Genomic DNA, 24,111 nt, shown 5'->3' on the forward strand with positions numbered 1-24,111 from the left:
AATGTTCTCCCATACAGTGGGTTGCCTTTCCATTTTGATTATTGTTTCTTTTGCTGTGAAGAAGCTTTTAAGTTTGATGTAGTCCCATGTGTTCATTTTTTTCTTTGTTTCTGTTGCCTTAGGTGATGTATCAGTGAAAATTCTGCTCCGTATGATGTCCGAAATTTTGTAGCCTACATTTTGTTCTAGAATTTTTATGGATTCACAGGTTACATTTAAGTCTTTTATCCATTTCGAGTTTATTTTTGTGTATGGTGTAAGTTGATGGTCTAGTTTTATTTTTTTGCATGTAGCTGTCCAATTTTTCCAATACCATTTATTAAAGAGGTTGTCTTTACTCCAATGTATGCTCTTGCCACCTTTGTCAAATATTAATTGAGCATATCACCTTGGGTCCTTTTCTGAGTTCATCATTGGTGTATAGAATGTCATCAATTTCTTGATGTTAATTTTGTATCCTGCTACTTTTCCAAATTCATTTATTAAGTCTAGTAGATATTTGATGGAGTCTTTAGAGTTTTCTATGTATAATATCATGTCATCTGCCAATAATGACAGTTTGACTTCCTCCTTTCCAATTTGGATCCCTTTTATTTTTTACTCATGTCTGATTGCTGTGGCTAAGACTTCAAGTACTATGTTAAATAAGAGTGGTGAAAGTGGACATCCCTGTATTGTTCCTGTTCTTAATGGAAATGTTTTTAGTTTCTGCCCATTGAGTATGATGTTGGCTGTAGGTTTTTCATATATGGCCTTTATTATGCAAATATATGATCCTTCTATTCCCACATTGCTGAGCATTTTTATCAGAATTGGGTGCTGGATTTTGTCTAATGCTTTTTCAGCATCTATTGATATGATCATGTGGTTTTTATTCTTAATTTTGTTTATGTGGTGTATCACATTTATTGATTTGCAAATATTGTACCAGCCTTCCATCCCTGGAATGAATCCCATTAGTCATGGTAAATAATTATTTTTTGATGTATTGCTGGATCCTATTTGCTAGTATTTTGTTCAGGAATTTGGCATCTATGTTCATCAGGGATATTGGCCTGTAGTTTTCTTTCTTTGTAGTGTCTTTTTCTGATTTTGGAATTAGAATTCTGCTGGCCTCATAGAACGTATTTGGATGTCTTCTTGAATTTTTTGAAATAGTTGTGGAGAATGGGTGTTAGTTCTTTTTTGAATGTTCGGTAAAACTCCCCCGTGAAACCATCTGGGCCTGGGCTTTTGTTTGGTGGGAGAGTCTTGATTACATCTTCAATTTCCTTAGTTGTTATTGGTCTGCTCAAGTTTCTATCTCTTCCAGGTGCAGTTTTTGGAGACTGTGTGTTTCTAGAAATTTGTCCATTTCACTTAGATTGTCGAGTTTTTTGCCATATAGTTGTTCATAGTAGCTGTTAATGATCTTTTGTATTTTTGTGGTGTTGGTTGTTACTTCTCCTCTTTCATTTCTGATTTTGTGTATTTGGGTTCTCTCTCTTTGTTTCTTGGGGAGTCTAGCTCAGGTTCCATCAATCTTGTTTATCTCTTCAAAAAACCAGCTCTTTGTTTTATTGATCCTTTGAATTGTTTTTTTGGTCTCTATGTCATTTATTTCTGCTCTGATCTTTACTATTTCCTTCCTTCTACTTGCTCTGGGGATTTCTTTTTGTTTGCTTTCTAATTCTTTAAGTTGTGAGGTTAGACAGTCAAGTTGAAATTTTTCTTGTTTGTTCAAGTAGGCCTGTAGTGCTATCAACTTCCCTCTCAGAAATGCTTTTGCTGCATCCCATAGATTTTGTGTTTTTGTGTGTTCATTTTCTTGGGTTTCCAGGAAGGTTTTAAGTTCTTCCTTGATCTCCTCGGTAACCCATTCATTGTTTAATAACATGCTATTTAGCCTCCATGTGTTGAAATGTCTGTGCATGTTCTTGTTGCAATAGATCTCTAATTTTATGCCATTGTGATCTGAACAGACACTTGATATGATTTCAATCTTCTTGAACTTGTAGAGATTTAGTTTGTGTCGTATCATGTGGTTTATCTTTGAGAAAGTACCATGTGCACTTGAGAAAAATGTGAATTCTGTAGTTTTGGGGTGTAATTCTCTGCAGATATCTATTAATTCCATTTGGTGTAGTGCTTCATTTAGAGTCTCTGTTTCCTTGCTAATTTTTTGTCTATAGGATCTATCCAGTGGTGTCAACGGGGTTTTGAAGTCCCCTGCTGTGATTGTATTGCTGTCGACTTCTCCTTGGAAGTCCTCCAGAAGATTTTTAATATATTTTGGCGCTCCTATATTGGGTGCATATATGTTTATCAAGGTTATATTTTCCTGTTGGATAGATCCTCTCAATATTATGTAGTGGCCCCCTTTGTCTCTAGTTATGGCCTTCATTTTGAAATCTATTTTTATCAGATATGAGTATTGCTACCCCAGCTATTTTTTGCTTTCCATTTGCTTGGAAAATTATTTTCCATCCCTTCACTTTCAATCTATGTGAGTCTTTTGTTGTGAGGTGGGTCTCTTATGAACAACATACAGATGAGTCATGATTTCTTATCCAATCAGCTACTCTGTGTCTTTTTTTTGGGAGCATTCAATCCATTTAGGTTTAAGGTGATTATTGATATGTACTTATTTATTGCCATTTTTGTTTAGTGTGGTTCTATTTTTCTTCCCATTTCTCCTGCTAATTACAGCTGTCCTTTTAACATTACTTGCAGTTCTGGTTTGGTGCTAATGTATTTCTTTAGCCTTTTTTTTTTTTTTTTTTGTCTGGGAAGCTCTTTATTTGACCTTCTATTTTGAATGATAGCCTTGCTGGATAGAGTAGGCTTGGATTCAGATCCTTGTTTTTCATGACCTTGATTACTTCATTCCATTTCTTTCTGGCCTGTAGTGTTTCTTGTGAGAAGTCAGCTGAGAGCCTTATGGGGTTTCCTTCGTAGGTATCCTGTTGCTTATCTCTTGCTGCTTTTAGGATTCTCTCTTTGTCTTTATTTTTGGCATTTTCATTACTATTTGTCTTGGTGTGGGCCTGTTTGGGTTCTTCTTACTTGGGGCTCTCTGTGCTTCTTGAACTTGAATGCCTCTTCCTTCACCAAATTAGTGAAGTTTTCTGTCACTATTTCTTTGCATATATTCTCTAACCTTTGCTCATCTTCTTCTTCGGGGACGTCTGTGATGTGAATATTATTACGTTTCCAGTTGTCCCACAGTTCTCTTAAGCTGTCTTCCTGTTTTTTAATCGTTTTTTCCTTTTGGTTTTCTGATTGGTTCATTTTTTTCTACCCTGTCTTCTAATTTACTGATCAGGTCCTCAGCTTCCTCTACTGTGCTTTTTAGACCTTCCAATGTGTTTTTCATTTCTGATATGTCATTTTTTATCTCTTCTTGGTGGTTTTTAATTTCCAATTGGCTTATTTTCAGCATCTCTATTTCATTACTCATTCTGTTGAGCTTCCTCAAGATCATGGCTCTGAATTCTAGCTCTGTTAACATGCCTAACTGCTCCACATTGATCTCATCTTTGATGGAGGTCTCTTGCTCTTTCATTTGGCTTCTGTTTCTGTGTTTCACCATTTTGGCTATCACAGTGGGCTTTGGAGCCTGTCAATTTTCCCTGTGGGTGTTGGTGTTCTGCTGTTTGTGGCTCCCTCTCCTGGGTTTAGATGAGCGAGGGAGGACCCACTTTAAACAGCACTGTCAAGTCTTACTTTTCTGATTAAAGTTGCTAGCCCAGGAAAGGTACTGTTATCCTCTAGCTTTTTGCCTGGAGGCTAGCAGTCGAGTTTACTTGATGAGTTTTGGGTTGTCAGGTATTTGAAGAACTCCCTCAGGTGCTCATCAGAAGAAGATTTCAGGAGGGTGGGGCAGATGCTGGTTGTTAATGAGCTTGAATTAGCACTTCAGTGGCCCACAGGGTGGGGTTGGATCTCAGAGGGAGGGGCTGCTGCCTCTCCCCAGGGCCCTCCGAAGGAGCAATATGGCCACCGTCCTGCATGGCAGCAACTCAGCAAAATCTCTGAGTGCCCTCCAAATCTTGAGTGTCCCCACACAGTTCCAGTCCAGTCTGCACTCCCTCTACCGGAGCCCAAGGTGAGTGGCTGTGGCTTTTTTAGCCTCTGTCCCGGCTCTGCACTGTGGAGCTGCTTGGTAGTGTAACCCGAGGGTGCCGCTCCCAGCTAAGACTGCTGCCGAGCTGCTGACCAAGGGCTCCCAGCCCCCGTCTTGCACCTTTGCAAGCCTACCAGGATCGAGTCAGTGTCCCTGGTTATATGGTCCTCGCATGCTGCTTTTCTGTTGGTTCTTCCCATCGATTTGTCTGTGTCATAGTTGTAATTCCAGTTTGGTTCTCGTAGATGATCTGTGTAGCTTCTGTTCACTCTGCCGCCATTTTTGGGGAGTTCCCCTGATCTGCTTTTAACTTGAGATAGTGCTGAGTCATCCCCGTGGGCTGAATCACCTCTGATTCCCACTGTCTGATACTACTCGGGCACCCTTCTCTTCTCTGTTGCTTTCATTTCGGGATCTATTTCTGTGTGAAGCTGAGTCTCCTCCTCCAAAGGGGCAGGAGCTGTGCTGCCACATTTTTCCTTTAGCTTCCCACCTGCGCTTTTGCAAAAATTTGTTCACTCAGTTTGCATCCTTTCTTGTTCTCTCTTCATGCTCCCCACTCACCGTATTTCCAATCAGCTACTTTCATGTGGATTTTCAAGTTGAATGTTCTGCATGTTAGCCTTAAGTCTTGTCCCCAACTAGCTGTGGGAAGGTGAAAGAGGCAGCAGGGCAGGTGGGAGAATCCAAGAAATAGGCGCCACTCACTGACTTCCTCTATCTTTACCTTCAGTTTTGAATAATAGCTTTGCTGGATAGAATAGTTTTGGATGCACTCCCTTTCTTTTCATTACTTTGTATACTTTATGCCACTCCCTATGGCCTATAGTGTTTTTACTGAGAAATCAGCTGTCAGTGTAATGGGAACTCCCCTGTAGGTAGCTTTCTATCTTTCTCCTGCTGCCTTTAAGATTCTTTCTATGTCTTTCATGTCTGACATTTTAGTTGTGATATGTCTAGGTGGGTTTTTTGGGGGGGTTCATCTTGTTGTTTCCTGGACCTTTCATGACTTTTTCCTTTGCTAGGTTAGGGAAGTTTTCTGTCATTATTTCTTCAAACATGTTTGTTATTCCTTGCTCAGATTATTCTCTTTCTGGTACTCCTATGATGTGAATGTTGTTAGCTTTCATATTGTCCCAAAGCTCCCTTAATCTTTCCTCCTGCTTTTTAAACTTTTTTTTTTCCAGTTGCTGCTTTGATTAGGTGTTTCTTTCTACCTTATCTTCTTACTTACTGATTTTGTCCTCTGCTTCTTTTAATCTACTGTTGAATCCTTCCAGGGTATGTTTTATTTCCGCTCTGTCATATTTCATTTCCTGTTGATTCTTATTCATGGTTTCTACCTCCCTTTTCATGCTTCTGAAGTTCCCACCAAGTTTTTTATTGTTCTAAGTTGCTTATAGTTCTCACTAAGTTGTTTTGAGCACTCTTTGAACTCTTTATCTGACAAACTGATTGCCTCCATTTCATGTAGTTCTTTTTCTGGTGATTCTTCTTTTTATTTTATTTGGGGGTTGTTTCTTTGTTTCACCATTTTAGTGGTTTGGTTTTCTAGAACCAGGGAGGTGGGATAGGTCACAGAAGCAGGTCCGTGTGTCCAGGAGCATTAGGTAGTAGTGGGTCATGTGCTGGATCTTGGATCTAGTTTGGTCATTCATGAGTGTTGGTGGCTCTCAGCAGTGGGGCTGGCAGGGTACAGTAGTGACAGGGCCGGTGGTTATTGGTGGTAGCAGCATTGGGGCTGTCAGCTCTCAGCAGCAGCAGCAGTGGGGCTGGCAGCTTGGGTGTGGTTGGCAGCTCATTTCAAGTATGGTGGCTGCAGTGGCAGCAGATCAAGTGGCTTTTGGCAGTGGTGGTGGCAGCAGGGCTGGAGGCTCTCTGCTGTGGTGGATCCAGCAGTTCTTTACTGCAGTGGGGCTGGTGGGATAATGGCTCTTTGCTGTAGCAGGGCCTACAGGGGCAGCAGCCCTTTGCTGATTGTGGGATCTTCAGGCTCACAGCTGCAGCTACAGAAGACGTGGTACCAGTCTCACCTGCCTGTGGCCTGTGCGGACTCAGTCTTTGCCATTCCCTGCAGCCTCTTCCCAAGGAGAGCCCTATGGTTCCTCCAAAATGGCATACTCTCCAATCCCAAGCAGAAGAACTAGGCATCTGGGGAGTGCGCTGCCATGGCTGGTAGCTCCCTAGCCTGGAGTGACCAAATGCCTTCCACCTACTGTGTTCCCACAGGCAGATACCCACCCACTGTCACATCCATGAGCACTCCTGCCCATACTCATCCACACATTCTCTTACCCTCTCTCCTGTCTGTGGCCTCAGGGTGCTGGGTCTCTGCCTCTCCCTGCTGCCTACTCCCAAGAATGATCTTTCATATTTTCTAAAATGGCCCACTCTCCAGTCCCAAGTGGGGAGAAGCACCCAGCCATGAAGTCCATAACAATGGCCAACATCTCCCCCTGCCTGGAGTGCCCAAAGAACCTGTTCTGAGTTCTCAAACCAACAGGCAGATACCCATTCACACTCACACCCATGCACACTCTCTCACACATGCTTACTCACTCACACTCACTCTCACTCTGGTTGGCCCTCATCTCTTTAAATTCAGTGCAAAAAGGTACATTTCTCTATAGTACATTTCACCTTGTTTTTGGTTCCTCATTATAGCCTGTTGAAATTTTTCTGAATCCTGGCTGTCATAAAGTGTTCTCCTATTTTTGTGTCATCATAAATTTAGTGAGCACACCTACTCCAACAATTTTTCAGTTTAAAAAAGAAAAAGAAAAAATAAAAATTTTTTTCTATAATTTTCTATGACATCAACTATTGCTTTTATTTTATTTTAAAAACATGTTTTTATTGACTTTAGAGAAAGAGGAATGGAAGGAGAGAGAGAGAGAGAGAGAGAGAAACATCAGTCAGTTGCCTCCTGTACACAGCCCAAATGGTGACCAAACCTACAACATGGGCATGTGCACAGACCAGGAATTGAACTGGTGACCTCTCCTGGTGACCTCTCAGTGCACAGATAACACTCAACTAAGCCACACTGGCCAGGGCAACTATTGGACTATTGCTTTTATAATTACACATTATTATTAATAAATAAAAGTAATGACAATGGAAAATCATACTCTATAATTCAGTTTTTAATATTTCATGTTGATATTCAGACCTAATGGTGCTGAATCTATGAAATTTTAGTGTAGTGTTAGGAAACTGAGAGAATGACACCACATAATGCAATATAAGAACCATCAGCTTTATGTAGTACATTAGGTAGGATGCTTGGATGGAAGTAATACAAAACTGAACCCAAACTAGCTTCAACAATTGTCACTACATTAAATCATATGAAAAAGAGAAGTAAGATAAGACTATTTGGGTAATTCATTGGCTGAAAAATATTATTAAGGAATAACATTCTTTGCATGTTTTTACTCTGAGGTTCTGTTTGTGTTCTACTCAACTCATAGTTGCAGAATGCTTGCAACAGCTCTAGGCATCATGTCCTCAAACAATAACTTCAAAAGGCCAGAAGAGAGGACATCCCTTTCTGGTGACCCTTTGTAAGACTAAGAATAGCTTTCTCAAAAGGTCTCCAAAAGATTTTTCCGCATATGTTGTCACAAGAATTATATTACATGCCTGTGCCTAAGCCAGTTCCTTTTAAAAATATGTTTTTATTGCTTTTTTTAGAGAGAGAGGAAGGGAGAGAGAGATAGAAACATTGATGTGAAAGAGAAGCATAGATCAGCTACTTCCTGCATGCCCCCCACTGGGGATTGAGCCCACAACCTGGGCATGTGCCCTGACCAGGAATTGAACCCAGGCCTCTCAGTCCATGGGACGACGCTCAATCCACTGAACCACACCAGCCGGGCTAAGCCAATTCTTAACAAGGATAATGAAATTACCATGGCTGCAGACTGAGAGAACATATTTGTAAAAGACACATCTGATAAAGGGCTGTTATCCAACATATAGAAAGAACACTTAAAGTCAACAATAAGAAAACAAACAAGCAATACAATTAAATAATGAGTGAAACAACTTAAAAGATACCACAAACACACTCCTTGGTATTTACCCAAAGGAGCTGAAAATGTATGTCCACACAAAAATCTGCACATGATGTTTATATCAGCTTTATGCATGATTGTCAAAAACTTAGAAGCAACCTGGATGTCATTCAGTATGTGAATGGATAAATAAACTGGTACATTCAGACAATGAAATGTTATGTAGTATTAAAAAGAAATGAATTATGAAGCCATGAAAAGACATGGATGAAGCTTAAATACATATTACTAAGTGAAAGAAGCCAATCTGAAAAGGCTACATACTGTATGATTCTAACTATATGACATTCTGGGAAAAACAAAACTATGGAGATTATAAAAATCAGTGGTTAGAAGGATTGTAGAGGGATGAACAACAAACAGGCAGATCACAGAGGACTTTTAGGGCCATGGAAATACTGTGCATAATGATAGATATATGTCATTATGCATTTGTCCAAACTCATGGAATGTACTACACCAAGAGTGAACGGTTATGTGAACTATGAATTTGGGGTAATAATTATGTAATAATGTCGGTTCAACAGTTGTAACAAATGTGTCAGTCTGGTGGGTTATGTTGATTAATGGGAGAGGAGGTTATGCATGTGTGGGGACAGGAGGTATATGGAAACACTGTACTTTTCCTCAATTTTGCTGTAAATCTAAAACTCCTCTAAAAATAAAGTTTTAATTTTAAAAAATTATCAAGGCTTGCTTAGCTAGGTTAAGGGCTGGAGCTGGAAAGGAACCCAGCCTTCTTAAAACCCATGGTGTCTCATACCAGCATAAATTGGAGTTTGTTATGAAAAAGGGAATTGTGGTAGGCAATCATTAAACAGGATGTATTCAAACATTTTAAAATGTGAAATGAACAGATGACATTCAGAACTTGCACAATTGAATATAGAAAAGTTAGATGTTACTTAGCAGTGGAATAAACCTATTAAAATCCAAACTCACTGAAAAAACTGAAATAGTACAGTACTCTACTTAATGGTAATTATCATGGATGAAAAAGGGGCTGATATCAGAATGCTAGACATAAATTACCACATATTTTCTTCATTCAGTTAGGATTGGATCAAAAATGAAAACGACATTTCTTTCAGAAAATCCAAGGAGAATTCAGTAAATGCACAATGAAGTATCATGATTTTGCATGTATTCCATAGAAAAATATGCGATGTACTTTAGGCTTCTTTGTGTTTATACAAGTACACTCCAAAGTGTTGTTTTTTTTTAATGTCTTCAGTATAAAGGCACACTAATACCAGTTTTTAATAAGGAGTAAGAGTGATATAGTGAATATTTCATTTGGAGGAGTTGGCAGAAAGATTATTTTTAAGTTTACTTCAAAGGAAAAGCATGAAATAATAAAAGATGAAAGACTGATTCATGTTCTCCGTGCTAGTTAATTCGGAAGACTCCATGGTCCATTTTTATCCGCTGACTGCAATCTTTCTAAGATAATTGATGAAGGATTCTGTTTTATTGCATTTGTTGTCACTCATTGCATTGTTTTTTAGATTAGAAGTGTTTGATATAAATTTATGTACTAGGCGTAATTTCATTATGTCTTCCAGTTTTTGTTCATCTCTTATTGTCAGTTTGTGGCTTAAAATTGGCTCTTCAGGAAATCTTAATTCACTATTATCTAATTGCTGTATTAAAAAATAATGAGGGAGGTACTTCATCACCTACCATTTCAAACATAATTTCATAAACCCTTTACACATAGAGCTACAGCAAGATTAGTTGGTTGAATTTTAAATTACTGAGTCCAATTCATAACAATTTCACAGAAATAATATTGTAAGTACCATGAACCAGATTCATTTCCTGGAAATAGGAAAACAGGAAGTATTTCTATAACAGTTCTAAAAACATCAGTGGTATTTACAGGATCAAATGGATAAGGAGTGCAATATTATCAAGTACAGTGTACCAAGTAACTGTTGCAGAGCTAACAGAAGGGATGTTTACCCATGTGCACTGGAGAGCATATATGCCTCAGTTGTAAATCAAGAGGCAATACTAGAGGAAGTACATAGAAGGAAGTTTGTTACCAGCTTCCTCAGTGATGTTTTACATATAATGAGGGAGAAAAATCTACAAGAAGGGATGACTTGTGGAATTCAAGGAACAAAGCAAAAATATCTTAGAAAGTAATCATTTGCTTCAGAGCAAGTTTCTAGGAAGCTGTGGTAATGCATTACTCAGAAGCTGTTTACTCATAGTTCCCTCTGAGTGCAAGGTTGCTGTGAGCTTCCCATCAAATTACAGAGCAGAGAACTTTTGTATTTGAATTCAAACAAGCTTATTAAGACTGTGGTATTTCAGGAAATGAACAACAAATGAAAGAACAATAAATAAAATGCTCTTCACAATGAAATCTGTCAAACGTTTTAAGAAAAGTAGCTATAAAAATTTTTTTGCGTAATACCTTACCCTAGGGGGTTGAAATAAAAGTTTTACAAATTCTTAATCTTCCAACAAATTTGGAAAAGAAGTTATAACACTTAACTAGCACAAGAGAGCAATATCACTTATTCATTCAATGAACATTTATTTAGCACCTACTACATGTAAAATTCTGTGTAAAGCACAGCAGATACAAAATCAGGTAAGATATAGTATTGGCCCCAAGATGTGTGTTGGAAGAAGACAGGCTTCCGGTCAAGTGCAGGGGTCCTAGGATAGAGATAAGCACAGGTGTTGCCTCCCTCTTTATTCTATACCCTTCTGGCATTCTTTCTCATCAATAGCCCCAAAATGTACAGATGGAAATAGAAAATGATGGAAAAAGTAAAGGTATAAGGAGGTTTATGGAATGAGCAGAGGACAGCTAAATCAATCAGAAATCCAAAATGTAGGAAATTTTCTAGATCTGGTTTCTTCAACAGATGAATTGCAAGGAAAAAAAAAAGAATGAGAAACTTTACATTCAATAAGACTTTAAGAAAACCATAACAAGCAAATGTAATATCCGAAATTTTTAAAGATTCTGATTCAAACAAATAGAAAACAATGGGACACAGGGAAAATTGAACAGTATCTGGATAGTAGATATTAAGTCATCATTGTCACAAGTTTTTAAGTGGATGATGGTATTGGTTGTGCTCTTTTTTTAAGAGTCCTTATCTTTGAGACTCTTACCAAAGTATTTACAGATAAAGTGATCGGACAGCTGAGATTTGCCTTCAAATGATCCAGTAGAGGTTGGTCATATGGTGATTCATTACATTTTTCTCTCTACTTCTGTGTATGTTTGAAATTTTCCACATTAAATAAATCAACCTGAGGATTCAGATAAGTTTTCCCAAAAGAGGTTTGAAGTGAGATTTGAAGATGAACAAGAGCTATCTAGCTAAAAGTAAGGGCCATCATCTCATCTCAAAGAACTTGTAAATAATATTACCCTTTAAAAAATAAAATTTAAAAACATTGTGAAATATTATATTCATACATATATACATACATATATACATATACATATATGTATATATGTATGTATATATATGTATATGTGTATATATATATATATATATATATATATATTAGTATACTTAATGCAAATGCACAGTTTAAAGAATAATAATGAAATGAAAGTCTATGGCCCACTGCCCAGATTTAGAAAGTATGCTTTTAAAGCCTTCCATGCCTCCTCAGCCTACAATGTTCTTCTGTCCACCTTCAGGAGCTGGCCACTCTCCTGAATTTTGTGCTAATTATTTCTTGCTTATCTTTATAGTTTTTTATCATGTATGTATTTATCTACAACCAATATGGTATTATTTAGTTTTACCTGGTATTGAACACCATATAGATGGAATTATATTGCATGTGTTCTTTGACTGTTCTTGTTCAACACTGCTTTTGAGATTTATCCATGATTTTTCACTTGCAGATCATTCATTTTTTTTGTTAGTATTCCATTTTATGAATAAACCATAATTTGTTTATCCATTCTACTATTGAGAGACATTTGGGTTGTTTTCAACCTGCTATTTGGGGCAGGTTGCTACTATGAGTAATCATTTACATGTACTTGGAACACAGGGGCAAGAGTTTTGCTAAGGTATAATGGCTTAAGAGTGGAATTTATGGGTAGGATTAAGATTGCTTTGTTGAGATGTCAACTGATTAAATCAACTCATAATGTTAGGAGACTGTCAACTCCACTGTCACTTAGCTAATGTTGTTAACACACTCAACAATGTTTATTAATAAAACTCAGCATTGAAAAAAAAATTCCAAGAGCATAGATTGTCAATGTGTATGTTGCATCATGTGGGGGAGAAAAAGGTGGATTCTAGGTACCATTTGCTGCAGAGCAGGAACAGTTCCTCACACTTCATCATAGCTAGAGTAAAATATTTGTCAAGATTATTCCACTCTCTTTGTTTTAAATTCTTGCTCATGAAGCAAATTTTTGAATTGTATTTACCAGCAGTCTTGATATCAGAAAAAGATAGCTAATACTCTGCGTGTGACAGTACTCAGCCAGTTTACTGGAAAGTGATTGCCTCCACTGGAGGACAAGATGCTGAAGTATAAAACTGGTTGACAACAGTGAGAATGAACATGTGGAAATTTCATGGCAATTCTTTAGATCCTTAAGAGGTCAAGAGTTTAAACATAGGATCTGAGAAAATGTTGACATCATTAACAGATGTAAAATAGAAAGATGTTTTTAAGGTAGGGATGGGGAGAGAACTGGAAGTGACAATGTTAGCACATCCAGGGCCACTGGAACATGTAGATGAAGACAAGTTAGGTGTCTTGAAATCAGGTCTGGAACTCAAGTAAAAGTTGTGACCAAAGATACATGTTTAGAATCATTCAGATAAGCTTGAAATGAAATTGCTAAGAGATAATTGCAGAAAAAAAGAAGAATTTTGAGCACAGAATCTTAAGGGCATACTTACAATTAGGAACTAAGACAGGAGAAGAGCCAGTAAAGACTACACCAGAGACGGTCAAAGAAGTAGGGAAGAACCAAAAACATAGAAGGCAAAGAAAGGAAGTGAGGCTTGAAGGCTGACGAAGGTGAAGAGTTGGATTAGGTACCCTAAACGAAACACTGGCCATTGAGAGAAGATGGTGGTGGCAGGACCAGAGGGAGAGTGAGTGTATGAGAGAGTGAGCAAGTGTATGAAAGAGTGTGAGTGGACGTGATGGTGGAACCTCCCCATGGTGCTCTGAAGGGTTTCTTACCATGGTAGCTGGCTGCTCCAGTCCACAACCAAACCCAAGCAGTGCAGAGACGTGGAGCAAAAGGTTCCTTTGCTGTGGACTGGAGCAGCCAGCTACCATGGTAAGAAACCCTTCAGAGCACCATGGGGAGGTTCCACCATTTGGAAGATCCGGGGTCTTCCCTGGGAGAAGGCAGTGAGAGAGGCTAGGGTCTAGCAACCTGAGCCCACCTGGCACCATCGGACCAGTGGACACGCTGTGACAACACAGACCAGTGCACAGTAGTGGAGCTGCCAAAGTGCCGGTCACGGGAGCCACAGACAGCTCAGAGCCCAGCACCATCTCCCATAGTAGCAGCCCTATCAGAGTCCAGATATACACCCAGCAACAGAGGCTGGGGAGCAGACATCCATCCCCAGGCAACAGAAGCACAGACCAGCAGCTGAGACCCATCCCCCAAAACTAGAGCAAAAGCTGAGTAGGAGTTGAGCACCCTGGGGCAGCAGCACTCCTCGGCCACCAGGGGTGGACCGGGACCCCACAGAGGCCTGTGCTGTCCAGTAGCCCACAAGAGCAGTGGGAAGCAGGAGCCAGAGAGAAACTGGTGCAATCCAGCTGACCGCCCACGGGACCTGCACAGTGTGGGGGCACCAGAGAGGCCTGTGCAACCCAGCAGGGACTGTGCGATCTAGTTACACGTGGGACCTGTGGGGTGCTGAAGCACCAGAGAGGTCTGCTCAACCCAGCATGGGCTGTGCCATCCAGTTACCCACCGGACAACGGGGTGTTGAAGCACAAGAGAGGCCTGTGTGACCCAGCAGCCCATAACATATGCATAGAGCCGGGTCCCCAAAGGGACTGTGCCATCCAGTTACTCACAGGACCTGCAGGGTGTGGGGCACCAGAAAAGCCTGTGCGACCCAGCTGCATACAAGATAAGCATAGAGGATGTGAAAATGGAGGTGAAGTGAATAGAAGCTAAGCAGACAATCTCCCAGGACCAAATGGGAATTACAACTAAAATAAAGACAAATCCTCAGAAAAAAGCAACAGAAAAGCAGCAGGACAGGACCATATAACCAGGGACACTGGTAAAATCTGAAGAGGAGCAAGACAGTGGCAGGCTGGGAGCTCACAGACAGCAGCAGTCTTAGCCATGAGCAGCACTCTTGGGGAATAAAGACCAAGCCCACTCCACAGCGCAGACAGCTGGGACATAGTGCAAAAATAGCCACAGCCACTCCCCTGGGGGCTATGGCAGAGGGAGGGCAGAGTGGGCTAAAACTGTGGGGACACCCGGGATTTGGAGGGCACTCAGAGTTTTTGTGGAGTTGCGGCCACAAAGGATAGTGGCCAGTGTGCTCCTTCCCAGAGCTGTGGGGAAAAGCAGCAGCCACACACCCTCGGAGATTCAGCCTTTCACAGGTGAGGCAAAGAAATACAAATTGAGGCTCATTAACAACCAGCATCTATCCCACCCTCAGGAAATCCCTTTATGCAGAACACCAGAACTACATTCCAAGGCACTGAGTAACTGAGACTACTAGCCATCAGGAAAAAGGTAGAGGATAACTGAACCATTCCTGGGCTTGAAAATCTACCCAGGAAAGTAAAAATTGGCAGTGGTGTTTCACGTGGGCCCACCCAGGCTCATCCAAACCCAGTAGAGAGAATCACAATCAGCAGAACACCAACACCCACAGGGAAAATTTGGCAGACTCCAAAACCCAGTGAGATAGCCAAAAAGGTGAAACAAAGAAACAAATCCCAATTGAAAGAACAAGAGAACTCTATCAAAGATGAGATAAATGAAATGCAGCTAAGCAAATTATCAGAGGTAGAGTTCAGAGCCATGATCTTGAGGAAGCTCAACAGCATGAGTAAGGACATTAGCACCATGAGTAAAGATATAGAAACATTGAAAACCAACCACGTGGAAATGAAGAATGACATAGCAGAAATTAAGAACAAATTGGAAGGACTAAACAGCAGAGTAGAGGAAGCTGAGGACCAAATCAGTGAATTAGAAGACAGGGTAGAAAATATCAACCCATCAGAAAACCAAAAGGAAAAATCAATTAAAAACAGGAAGACATAGAGGAGAAATAATAACTGACACCACAGAAATACAAAGGATTGTTAACAAATATTATGAACAATTATATGGCTACAAATTCGACCATCTAAAAAAAATGGACAAATTTCTGGAAACACATAGTCTCCCAAAACTGAACTGGGAAGAGATGGAAAACTTGAACAGACCAATAACAACAAAAGAAACTGAAGATATATTCAAGACTCTCCCAGAAAACAAACAAAAGCCCAGGCTCGAATGGCTTTTTGGGGGAATTTTACTGAACTTTCAAAAAAGAACTAATACCCATTCTCCTCAAACTATTCCAAAAAATTCAAGAAGAAGGAAGACTTCCAAACTCATTTTATGAGGCCAGCATAATTCTAATTCCAAAACCAGAAAAAGACATTACAAAGAAAGAAGACTAAAGACCAATACTCTGATGAACATAGATGACAAAATCTTGAACAAAATACTATCAAATCGAATTCAATAATACATCAAGAAAATTATTCACCATGACCATGTGGGATTCATCCCAGGGATGCAAGGCTGGTACAATATTTGCAAATTAATAAATGTGACACACCACATAAACAAAATGAAAGATAAGAATCATATGATCATATCAATAGATGCTGAAAAAGCATTCGACAAAATCCAGTACCCATTTCTGACAAAAAGGCTCAGCAATCTGAGAACAGAGGGATCGTATCTTGACATAATAAAGGCCATGTATGAAATACCTACAGCCAATATCATACTCAATGTGCAAAAATTAAAAGCATTTTCCTTAAGAACAGGAACAAGACAGGGATGCCCACTTTTGCCACTCTTATTTAATATAGTACTGGAAGTCTTAGCCACAGCAAACAGACAGGAAGAAAAAATAAAAGGGATCCAAATGAGAAAGGAGGAAGTGAAACTCATTATTTGCAGATGACATGATACTATACGTAGAAAACCCCAAAGACTCCATCAAAAATTTACTAGACTTAATAAATGAATTTGGAAAAGTAGCAGGATACAAAATTAATGTCAAGAAATCGATGGCATTCTTATACACCAATGAGGAACTCACAGAAAGAGAAACTAAGCAAACAATCCCATTTACCATTGCGGCAAAAAAAATTAAGATACCTAGGAATAAACTTAACCAAAGTAACAAAGGACCTATTCACAGAAAACTACAGGTCATTGAAAAAAGAAATAGAGGAAGATATTAAAAAGTGGAAGCACATACCTTATTCATGGATTGGAAGAATTAACATCATTAAAATGTCCATATTACCCAAAGCAATCTATAGATTTAATGCAATCCCCATAAAAATACCAACGACATACTTCACAGAACTAGAACAAATATTTCAAAAGTTCATATAGAACCAAAAAATACGTCAAATAGAAACAGCAATCTTAAAAAAAAGAACAAAGTGGGGCGGATCACATTACCAGATTTCAGGTTATACTACAAAGGCACTGTAATCAAAATAGCCTGGTACTGGCACAAGAACAGGCATATAGACCAGTGGAACAGAACAGAGAACCCACAAATGGACCCAAGGCAATATGCTCAATTAATATTTGACAAAGGTGGCAAGAGCATACAGTGGAGTAAAGACAGCCTTTTTAATAAATGGTGTTGGGAAAATTGGACAGCTACATGCAAAAAAAAAAAAAAAATGAAACTAGACCATCAGCTTACACCATAAACAAGAATAAATTCAAAATGGATAAAAGACTTAAATGTGACTCATGAATCCATACAAATCCTAAAAGAAAATGTAGGCAACAAAATTTCAGACATCATACGCAGCAGAATTTTCACTGATACATCACCTAAGGCAACAGGAACAAAGGAGAAAATGAACACATGGGACAACATCAATCTCAAAAGCTTCTGCACAGCAAAAGATACAATCATCAGGATGGAAAGGCAAACCACTGTATGAAAGAGCATTATTGCCAATGATATATCAGATAAGGGATTAATTTCCAATATATATAGAGTGCTCACACAACTCAACAAAAGGAAGACAAAGAACCAATTAAAAAATGGGCAGAGGAGCCAAGTAGACACCTCTCCAAACAGGACGTACAAATGGCTAAGAGACATATGAAGAAATGCTCAACATTGCTAATCATCAGAGAGATGCAAATTAAAACAACTATGAGGTATCACCTCACACCTGTCAGAATGGCCGCAATCAGCAAATCCTCAAACAACAAGTGTTGGCAAGGGTGTGGAGAAAAGGGGACTCTAGTACACTGCTGGTGGGAATGCAGACTGGTGCAGCCACTATGGAAAACAATATGGTGTTATGTAAAAAAATTAAAAATTGAAATTCCATTTGACCCAGTGATCCCACTTCTAGGAATATACCCTAAGAAGCCTGAAACACCAATCAAAGCAAATATATGTATCCCCCATGTTTGTAGCAGCACTATTTACAATAGCTACGATCTGGAAACAGGCCAAATGTCCATCAGTAGACAAATGTATAAGAAAGTTGTGGTACGTATACACAATGGAGACTATGCAGCTGTAAGAAAGAAAGATCTCCTATCCTTTGAGAGGGCATGGAGGGACCTGGAAAGTATTATCCTAAGCAAAACAAGCCAAACAGAGAAAGACAAATATTACATGATCTCACTTATTTGCGGAATATAATGAACATAACAGTCTGAGGAATAGGATAGTCCCAGGGACGTGGAAGTGGGGTACAGACTGACAATCCCCAGAAGAGGGGGTGGTGGGGGAGAGATAAACCACAGAACTTATATGCATGTTTGCATGAAAAATGGATATGGACAACAAAGCTGGGGACAGGGCGGGGAGGGTGGTGAATGGGGGAATTAGTGGGGGGAAAAGGAGAAACATCTGTAACAAAAATAAGTAAATTATTTAAAAAATAAAAATTAAAAACACTCGGGATTTTCTTAGTTATAAACAAAAAAGGTGTTGATAATAAAGGAAGCTACCAATTATTCAGCATTATGTGTCAGACATTTTTTCTCTTATTTTTTTATTGTGGTAGAGGACATATAACATTAATTTTACTATCTTAACCATTTAAGTATATAGTTCAGTGGCATTCAGTGCATTCATATTGCTATGCACATATCACCACCATCCATCCCAGTAACTCGTTTCATCTTGTAAAACTGAAACTCTATACATTTTTTTAAATAACAGTCTGAGGAAGGGGGTAGACCCAGAGACGCAGAAGTGGGTAGTCCCAGAGACGTGGAAGTGGGATACAGACTGACAATCTCCAGAAGAGGGGGTGGTGGGGAAGAGATAAACCACAGAACTTATACGCATGTATGCATGAACAATGAACATGGACAACAACCTGGGGAAAGGGTAGGGAGAGAGAGGGAGTGGGGAATCAGTGGGGGAAAAAGGAGAAACATCTGTAACAAAAATTAATTAATAAAAAAAAGATTGCTCAGTAAATTTTCACCTGAGGATATTTTTCCATTTATCTTCAGATAGCATGGGAAGGGGAGAGAGAGAGAGAGAGAGAGAGAGAGAGAGAGAGAGAGAGAGAGAGAGAGAGAGAGAGATGGAAGAGACACATTGACTGGTGCCTCCTGCACAACCCCAACCATGGCTGGGACCAAAATGCAACCGATTTACATGCCCTTGACTGGAATCAAATCTGTGATTCTTTCTTCCGCATGCCCATGCTTCAACCCCTGAGCCAAACCAGTGAGGGTGAAACTCTGTATTTTTTAAACAATATGTCCCCCTTCACCGCACCCTGGAAGCTCCTGGCAACCACCATTATACTTTCTGTCTTTATGATTTTGACTACTCTAAGTACCTCATATACATGGGATCATACAGTATTTGTCTTTTTGTGACTGGCTTATTTCATTTAACATAATTTCCTAAAGGTTCATCCATTTGGTAGCATGGGTCAGAATTTCCTTCCTGTTTAAAGCTAAATAATATTCCCTTATACTCATTTACTACTGTGAGATAAGAGAAATATATTTATTGATCTCTACCCATGGTTCCTGGCACAGAGCTCCTGGAACCCTTGTACGTTCCTAAATGGTAAGAGCGCTATGAGCATCTTCTGTGGTAATATTTGGTATTTAATCCCCATTCCTGACACTGGGCTCCTTAAGCCCCTGGGGGATAGGAGTGGCTTTTGTTTAATGAGGCAATTCTGGGTGGGTTCCTGAGTCACTCCTGGATGGCATTGGTCACCAAATTAGAAGCTTGGAATTTTCAGCCCCCGCTTCACCACTTCTCCAGAGAGGGGAGAGGGCTCAGAATGGCATTAATAATTAATCATGGCTACTTGATGAAGCCACCATAAAAATCCCAATAGTGTGGGGTTCAGGGAGCTTCCTGGTTAGTGAACACAACCATATACTGGAAGGGTGACACACCTCAAATCACAGGGACAGAAATTCCTGCACTTAAGACCATCCCAGACCCTGCTCTATGTCTCTCCATCTGGGTGTTCATTTGTCTCTTAACAAAGTGACAAATATGTGTTTGACTGAGTTCTGTGAGCTGCTCTAACAAATTAATTGTCCTCCAGGAGGGTGTCATGGGAGCCTCCAATTTGTAGCCATGTTGGACAGAGGTAATGGGTAAACTGAGGACCCATTACTTTCAATTGACATCTGAAGTGGGGGGGCAGTCTCTTGGGACTGAGCCCTTAACCTATAGATATCAAGGTAGATAGTGTCGGAATTGAGTTAAATTGCAGGACACCCAGCTGGTGTCAGAGAATTGCTTGGTGAGGGAAACTCTCCCATCTAGTGTCAGAAGTGTTGTAAGTTTGGTAGTAGTGTGAGAATAAGTGAGAGATGCAGAAGGGAAATAATTAGATTTTCTCCTTTACAACCACATTTTGCTTATCTATTCATCCAGATGGACATTTTGGTTACTCCCATGATTTAGCTCTTGTGAGTAATACTGCTATGAGTATGAGTATACAAATATCTTTTTGAGACTCCATTTTCAGTTCTTTTGGGTACAAACAGAAGTAGAATTGCTGAATCATATGGTAATTCTATTTTTATTTTTTTGAGGAATCACCATACTGTTTTCCACAGCAGCTGTACCATTTGATATTCCTACCATCAGTGAACAGTGGTTCCATTTTTTTCACATCCTTACCAACATGTTATTCTCTGTTTTGATTTGTTTTGTTTTTGTAGTAGCTGTCCTAATTGGTGTGAGATGGGTATCTCATTGTAGTTTTGATTTGCCGTTCCCTCATGACAAGTGATACTGAACATTTTTAATCTGTTTGTTGGACATTTGTTTACTTACTTTGGAGAAATATCTATTCAAATCCTTTGCCCATTTTTTTTTATTCAGGTTTCTTATTTATTTGTTGTTGCTGAGTTTTAGAAGTTGTAAGTGTATTCTGGATATTATATTTACAAATATTTTTTCATTCTATGGGTTGACTTTTTAAAAATGTTTTTTAAAAAAAATTTATTTGAGAGAGAGACAAGGGGAGAGGGAGAGACAGAGAAGCATGGAGGTGAGAGAGAAATCAATTGGCTACCTGCTGCATGCTGCATACTAGGATCCAACCTGAAACCAAAGCATGTGCCCAGAGCAGGAATCCAACTGGTAACCTTTTGGTACATGGGATGATGCTCAACCAACTGAACCATACCTGATGCACTAATTTTTAAAAATTTTCATGAAGTCCAATTTATCTATTTTTTTCTTTTGTTGTCTGTGTCTTTGGTGACATAGTCAGGAAATAAATCCAGTATCATGAAGATTTTATCCCATGTTTTCTTCTAATAGTTTTATTGTTTTAGGTCTCAATTTAAATCTTTAGTCCATTTTTACTTGATTTTTTTATGCCTATGTTATATTTAATCTCCACAACAACTTTTAGAAGTAGATAGTATTGGTATTCCTATTTTACAGAAAAGGAAACAAATTTAATATAATGAGTGCCTTGTCCAAAGCCACAGAAATGGTAGGTAGAGGAGTCAGGATTAAAACCCATGTCTGTGAGACTTAAGAAAAGATAATGGTGGGCAGGACTGGAATGAGGGTGAGTGTGAGAGAGAGTGTGAGTGAATGTTAGTGTGGACAACCAACTTTGAGCAGTGCAGAGACATGGGGCAGAAGGTTCCTGTTCTGTGGATGGAAAGCACCTGGCTACCACGGTAAGCAGCCCATCATCAAGCTTTCCCATGTGGCTGAAAGGCCCTGCCATTTTGGAAGATCCTGAGTCTTCCTTGGGAGGAGAAAACAGGAAGCAGCTAGGGCTGAGTGACCTGAGTCCATCAGAGTGCCTTGCACCATCGGTCCAGTGGACTCAGCTGTGTTAACATGGTCAGCACACAGTAGCAGCACTATTGAGGTGCCTGCTGCAGTAGCCAAAACTGTCTGGGAACTGGAGCCCCACCCCCAACAGCAGGGACAGCCCACTCAGGCTAGCGGTAGCACTACCATCAGCTTGGGAGCCTGGCACCTCCCCTCATAGCAACAGTGACTGGGCGGGAATAGAGCCTCAACGCCAACAGGCATTAGAAGCTCAGATTGGCAGCTGAAACTCATCCCCAGTGGCATCAACAAAGGCTGATCAGGAGTGCTGCCCCAGCCCATGCAGCAGGGCTAGGACAGCTGGGACCTGCCCCTGACAACTGCGGCAGTGGAGTTGGAGTGGAGCCCCTCTCCCCAGCAGCAGCAAAGTCCCAAGTGCAGAGCATACTCTGCCCTCAACAGCAATAAAGTATTGGGACTTGAGAGAACCCCCTGGCAACAGCAGCAGCAGTAGAAGTGCCAGCCAGGAGCTGACACTCACCCCCAGCAGTGACTGATCAGGAGCCGAGCCCCTCCAGGCAGCAGGGTACCCCAGCAGCACGCCAGTGTGACCCAAACACCCCAGCATCAAACCAGCTGGATGCACATACCCAGAAACATACCACTGGGACCAATGCACCTCAGAAGTGCACCAGACAGACCCACGCACTCCAGGCAGCAGCAGCACATATTGGCAGCTGAGACCCATCCCCAGCACTATCAGCAGAAGTTGATCAGGAGCAGTGCCCCAGTCCAAGCAGCTGTAAGTCTTGGGGAGCCTAGACCTGCATGACAGACCAATACAAGCTGCCAGGTGTCAACCCTCCAGGACCCACAGCAGGCAAGAGGTGCCACATATCAAAACAGGCTGGGAGACACAGCAGGCTTAGTTGATACACACTGACCTGCCTAAACACTCCAACATCTCACACTGGGCTTAGAACTACCAGGTTGGTAAAGTGATGAGACAAAGAAACAACACCCAAATGAAAAAAAGAGAGGAATCACCAGAAAAGAAACTACAGGAACTAGAAGAAATAACATGTCAGATAAAGACTTCAAAGCAATGATTATAAGGATGCTCAAACAATTAGGTGAACACTATAAGCAACTGAATAAAAATTATAAAGAGCTCACTGGGAACTACTTCAGCTTAAAAAAAGAGGTAGAAACTATGCATAAAATCAAGAGGAAATAATGACATAGCTGTTATGAAAAATACCTTAGAAGGGTTCAATAATAGATTAGAAGAAGCTGAAGACCGAATCAGTGATGTAGAAGACAAGGTAAAAAACAAACAAACACCCAAATAGAGCAGCAAATGGAGAAAAAAATTAAAAAGCAGAAGGAGAGTTTAAGGGAGCTGTGGGACAATACCAAACATAACAACATTCACATTATAGGTGTTCCAGAAGAAGAAGAATCAGATGAGGGAATAGAGAACCTGAAGAAATAATGGCAGAAAACTTTTCTAAACTGGTGAAGAAAAAAGTCACACACGTTTAGGAAACAGAGAGCCCCAAGCAAAATGATCCCCAAAAGACCCACAGATAGACACATCATAATAAAAATGGCAAACTTTGAAGACAAAGAAAGAATCTTCAAGGAAGCAAGACAGACAGAAAGTTACTTACCAGGGAGTTCCCATTAGACCAGCAGTTCTCAACCTGTGGGTCAGGACCCATTTGGGGCTCAAACAACCCTTTCACAGGGGTTGCCTAAGACCATTGGAAAACATATATTTCTGATGGTCCTAGGAACTGAGACACTGCTCTTCTATCAGTCTCCAGGCGGGTCCGCCAACATGCAGATATGCCCACATACAACACGAAAAACTGTATTAAAGGGTCATGGCATTATGAAGGCTGGGAACCACTGCATTAGACAGAAAGCTTATTTCTCAATAGAAACACTGCAGGCCAGAAGGGAATGGCATGAAATGTACAAAGTAAAGCAAGGCAAGGGTCTGAATCCAAGACTACTCTATCCAGCAAGGCTATCATTCAAAATTGAAGGAGAAATAAAGTGTTTCACAGATTTAAAAAAAAAAAAAAAAAAAGCTAAAGGAATTTACTACCACCAATTCATCACTGCAAGAAATGCTGAAGGGACTGTTGTAAGAAGAAGAAGAAACAGAGAGAGAGAAAGAGAAACACAGGCATATAATAAAAATGGCAACTAATAACTATCTATCAATAATAACCTTAAATGTAAATGGCTTAAATGCTCCAATCAAAAAACATAGGGTAGATGATTGGATAAGAAAACACGACCCATAGATATGCTGTCTACAAGAGACCCACCTCATAACAAAAGACTCACACAGAATGAAAGTGAAGGGACAGGAAAAAAAATTTCATGCAAATGGCAA

This window comes from Molossus molossus, unplaced genomic scaffold (assembly GCF_014108415.1).
Source record: "Molossus molossus isolate mMolMol1 unplaced genomic scaffold, mMolMol1.p scaffold_m16_p_2, whole genome shotgun sequence".
Taxonomy (NCBI): domain Eukaryota; kingdom Metazoa; phylum Chordata; class Mammalia; order Chiroptera; family Molossidae; genus Molossus; species Molossus molossus.